Source organism: Dasypus novemcinctus, chromosome 19, assembly GCF_030445035.2.
Source record: "Dasypus novemcinctus isolate mDasNov1 chromosome 19, mDasNov1.1.hap2, whole genome shotgun sequence".
Taxonomy (NCBI): domain Eukaryota; kingdom Metazoa; phylum Chordata; class Mammalia; order Cingulata; family Dasypodidae; genus Dasypus; species Dasypus novemcinctus.
The window spans coordinates 73,626,598-73,632,281 of record NC_080691.1 but is presented as its reverse complement, the minus strand read 5'-3'; positions in this window follow the sequence as shown (position 1 = coordinate 73,632,281).

The window sequence follows — 5,684 nt, the reverse complement described above, 5'->3', positions numbered from 1 at the left end:
TGTAAAACATAAGATAATGAAAAATTTAGAAAATTGTATAGTCTAAAATATAAACCACAATGTAAACCCAAATGTTACCTTATTTGAAAGCTATTGTCTCAATATCTGTACATCAGGTTTAGTAAATATAGTATGAATATGTAAAAAAGGTTTTGCTGTGGAAGGGAAAAGGGTTTTATGTTGGATATGTGGAAGAACTGTGTATTGTATATATGAATTACTGTGATCTAAAACTTTTGTGAAGATAAGCTTAATAATTAGGAAAAAAAGAAAAAGAAAGGACGTAGACACTGAGGAAAAGATGGAAGAAGTTTCCTTGCCAATTTGCATATAGGGCAACACTTATTGCAGTGATGGAAGGCAAGACATCAGAAAGAAAGCTTTTGCATTTTTAAATTTTTTGATACCCCAATTTATTTTTACTTTAATTTTTCTAAATTAATATGTATTCTATATCTAACCTTAAAACTCATCCCTATATTCCATTTTACTTTTAATGGAACCTGGCAATATATTGGTCTTCATTTTTCAAGAAATTTTGAATCACAGAGAGGTTCAACAATGACAAGGTTGGAATACTGGTGTGGGATGTTATTTACAGGGGACACATGGTTGGCAGGGAGTTCTCCAGGGCATATATCTAGGGTACATAAAAATGTTTGGATATTTTCATAGTGGTTACAATTAAAAACAAGAACTGAGGAAGTGCTCAGTTTCTAGCCAGGGGTGTTCTATCACAGTCCCTAAAGGAACAGCAACAATCTCCGAAGTCCAATGGCAAAGACCAAAAAAAGAAGGAAGGTTCAACAGTGAGCCCTCATTACTAATGACTATGCTTGTAAGCCTGTGCACCTGAGGTAAGAACAAGGCCTACACCTGCAGCATGCCTAAGAGTTACCTCCGGAGAGCCTCCATGTTGCTCAAATGTGGTCAGTCTTGAAGAGAAACTCAGTATGTAAATGTGTTGCCTTCCCCCCAGCATGGGACATGACTCCTGGAGTTGAGCCTCCCTGGCACGGAGGGATTACTATCAAGTACCAGCTGCTGATGTAAATAGAAATGACCTTGAATACAAGGGTCAACTCGGACCAGCAGAATATCTCAGTCTACATATAACACCAGGAGTTAAAAAAGTTTTTTGACATGAATAAAAGGGGGAAATGGAAAGGACAAATGAATTTATATGGCTATGAGTCTCCAAAAAGTTCTGGGAGGTTATCAGAGGCGTTGCCCTTATGCACACCTCAGCATAGTCCCAGAGACAGATAAAGTAGATACAACCCCAGGTATTGGTTCTTCTGAGGGCTACAGAGACCCACTGGTTCTATGGTCATGGCAGATGGAGTTCAGTGCCATGTCAGTTGGCCCTACTTTGGAGTTTGTGTTTCTGTGTGATGGAGCTGAACTCAGATGTGATCTCTGTCCACAAGCCTCTCCTGTTACTATTACCAGATCTGTAGTTGGTGCTGAGATTTAGTGTATACCCAGGGGTCCTGAATCTCTGGACTGACCATGTGATAGCCAGGCCCTGAGCCTCAACAGACTTGCAACTCCTACACTCTGGTTTATTGGACTTACCCCACACAGCTAACATGGAGGTGAAGAAGGTCAACCACCATACCAGGGAGCCAAGAGTGCCTACACCTGAAAGCAGGAGAATTGCATCCAGAATCCATGTGGAATCTAAGCCCCCTCTTAATATAGATTTGGAGTGGACACATCCATTCTAAGGTCCACAGGATGGAGGAATAGAGTATGGACTAGAGTGGACTTACTGACATTCTATTTGTGATTAGGGTGGGCTTACTGATATTCTATTCATGAACTATTGTGATTAGTAATAGAAGAAAATGTGGCATTGGTGTGGAGAAAGTGGTCATGGTGGCTGCTGGGGGTAGGGAGCTGGAGGAAGAGATGTGATATTTGGGCATTTCTGGGGGTTGGAGTTGTCCTGGGTGGTGCTGCAGGGACAGTTATTGGACATTGTATGTCCTCCCATGGCCCATTGGGTGGACTGCAGGATAGTGTGGACTATGGTGTGGACCATTGACCATGAGGTGCAGCAGTGCTCAGAGACGTATTCACCAAATGCAATGAATGTCTCATGATGATGGATGAGGTTTTTGTTATGCGGGGCGGAGTGGGCTGAGAGGGGTGGGAGGTATTTGGGGACCTCATATTTTTTGCATGTAACATTAAAAAAAATAAATAAAGGCAAAAAATATTGGGAAAAAAAAAAGTAACAGAAGAGGCCTGAGTAAAAAGGTTATATCTGAGTCCAACTCCATCACACTGAGGAACACAAACTCCAAAGTAGGGCCAACTGACATGGCCCTGAACTCCAGAGCCATCTGCCTTGAACATAGAACCTGTGGTTCGCTGTAGCCCTTAGGAGAACCAGCACCTGGGTTTCATTCTCCCTTGGCTCTCTCTGGTACCCTGCTGAGGCATGCATAAGCATCACCCCTAGATGACCTGCCAGCTCTTTTTTTGAGGCTCATAGCCATATAAACTCATTTGTCCTCTCCATTTCCTGCTTTTATGGAAGATAAAATGCAATTTTTAACACCTAATATTACATGTAGGCTGGGATATTCTGCTGGTCTGAGTTGACCTCTTTGTTCATCATCTTTTTGTAGTTACATCATCAGCTGGTGCTTGGTCGTAATCCCTCAGTGCCGGGGAGGCTCAACCCCAGGAGTCATGTCCCATGCTGGGATGAAGGCAAAGCATCTACATGCTAAGTTTGACTTAGAGAGTGGTCACATTTGAGCAACATGGAGGCTTTCAGGAGGTAACTCTTAGGCACCCCACATCTATAGGCTTAGTTCATATTTCAGGCACACAGGCTCATTATTGGAGCCATCAGTATCAAGGGCTCATTGTTGGACCATCCATCTTTATTGGTCTTTGCCATTGCACTTGGGGGATTGTTGTTTGTCCATTTGGGAATATTATAGATTTCCCCTGGTCAGGAATTCAGTACTCTGTTGTTTCCAACTGAAACCACTATGAAAATGTCCAAACCTTTCTTTGAACCCTGTATACACGCCCTGGAGAACTCCCTCCCAACTGTGTGCCCCCCACTAATGATACCCCACACAAGTGCTCCACCCCCACCATAGATGAACCTCTCTGTAGTCCAAAACTTCTTCAAAAAGGAAACCCAATATATTGCCAGGTTCCCTTAATAGAAAAATGGAATATAGTGATGGGGTTAAAAGTTCGATATAGAATACATAGAAATTTAGAAAAATCAAATAAAGGAAAAATAAACTGGGGTATCAAAGAAATGAGAAAATGAAAAAGCTGTTTTTGACATTTTGCCTTTTGTCACTGCTACAGGCGTTGCCCTGTATATACAGTGGCAAGGCAATTTCTTCCATTTCTTCCTCAGTGTCTACCTCCTTTCTTTCTCTTTTTTTCCTGATTATTAAGTTTCTCTTGACATAAGTTTTAGGTCACAGTAATTCACCTATACAATATATGATATTCCCACATATCCAATATCAAATTCTTTGTTCCTTCATCAACAGTGATCTTTTTACATGTTCATATTATATTTGCTGCAGCTAATACACAGATATTGAAATGATAGCTTTCAAACATGGTTCCATTTGGGTTTACATCATTGTTTATATTTTAGACTATACAATTTTCTAAATGTTTAGTTATCTTATGTTTTACATTATGCTTTATATTTTAGCCTCTACACTTTTATATATTTTTGGTGTAATTTAATATAACCTATATCCATCATGGCATGATCTTGTGGAACATTTCCATTGCCCCACAATTATCCTAATTCCGTGTATTCAACATCTCTTTCCCCCTCCCCTCAGGGCCCACCATGACAATCAATCTTTATTACTTGAAGGAACATATTCACAGATACTTGCAAAAATGTTAAGGACTTGACATACTTGACTGACCTAACCCATTGGGAGCCCCTGATTCTCTCAAGAGTTACAATTCCCTCTGTTTGAGAACATCAGTCCTCCCCAGAATGTGGGTATACCTTCACTCTCAATGTATGGGTCTCCACCCAATTATAATCCACTATGACAAAATGAACACTCACACACTCCCCAGAAGCTTGCCCTGTGTCAGATGCCCCCCTTAATTATCACAAACATGCAACCTTTCATATTACGTTCTCTAAAGATTTTTCTCTGCATCACAATTTCAACTGTATACCGGACAATCTCCCATGATCAAATTTTCCCCTCACCCTCTCCCCATTTTCTTGGGCAGTCTGACCCATCCAACCATCCCTAGTGCCCCTAAAGCCCAGGCAGCCCCTCCAAAGATATCCCTATGGCCCCATTTTATTCCTTCCCTGTACAAATACTTACCTCCAGCTTATCAGATTTCACCCAAGTGGCTGTCAGCTCACAACCTTCCTCTACCCTCCAACTATCTTAAAGTTTATCATCCAGTCTCTAGCTCTCTGAGACAGCTTGTTTTACTTATTTCATATCAGAGAGGTCATGTAGTATTTGTCCTTCAATGCCTGGGCTGCTTCACTCAACATGAGGTTCTCAAGATTCATCCATGTTATTACCTGTGTTTGTACTGTACTTGTTATAGCTGAGTAGTATTCCATTGTATGTATATACCACATTTTATTTATCCATTCATCTGTCAATGGGCATTTGGGTTGATTCCAACTTTAGGCAATAGTAAATAGTGCTGCTATGAACATTGGTGTGCATATATCAGTTTGTGTCCTTGTTTTCTGATCTTCTGGGTGTATACCCAGCAGTGGAATTGCTGGGTCATATGGCAAATCTATAGGTAGTTTTTGAGACCACCAAACTATCCTCCAGAATGGCTGGATCCTTCTGCATTCCCACCAGCAGTGGATGAGTGTTCCCATTCCTACACATCCTCTCCAATAATTGTAGTCTTCTGATTTTTTGATAGTTGTCAGTCTCATGGGAGTAAGATGGTATCTCATTTTTGTTTTGATATGCATTTCCCTAATAGCTAGGGATTTTGAGCATTTTTTCATGTATTTTTTTGCCATTTATATATCTTCTTTGGAAAAGCATCTGTTCAAATCTTTTTCCCATTTTTCATATGGGTTGTTTGTCTTTTTTTATTTTCAAGATATAGGAATTCTTTATATATGCAAGATATGCCTCCAACCAGATATATGATTACCAAGTATTTTCTCCTTTTGTGTTGGCGCTCTTCACTTTTGTGACAAACTCTTTTGAGGTGCAGAAGGCTTTAATTTTGAGGAAGTCCCATTTGTCTATTTGTTCTTCTGCTGCTTGTGCTTTTGGTAAGAAGTACATGAAGCCGTTTCCTATTACAAGATCCTGTAGATATTTCCCTACTTTGCTTTTCAAGGTCTTTATGGCCTTGGGTCTTATATTTAGGTCTTTGGTCCATCTTGAGTTGATTTTTGTAAAAGGTGTAAGTTGGTAATCCTCTTTCATTCTTTTACATATGGATATCCAGTTCTCCAAGCACCACTTGTTGAAGAGACCATTTTCTTCCAGTTGAGAGTGTTTGGTGTCCTTGTCAAATATCATATGGCTGTATATATCAGGATCTATATCAGAACTCTCAATTCGATTCCATTGGTCAATGTGTCTATCCTTGTGTCAATACCATGCTGTTTTCACTACTCTAGCTTTGTAGTATGTTTTGAAGTCAGGTAGTGTGATTCCTCC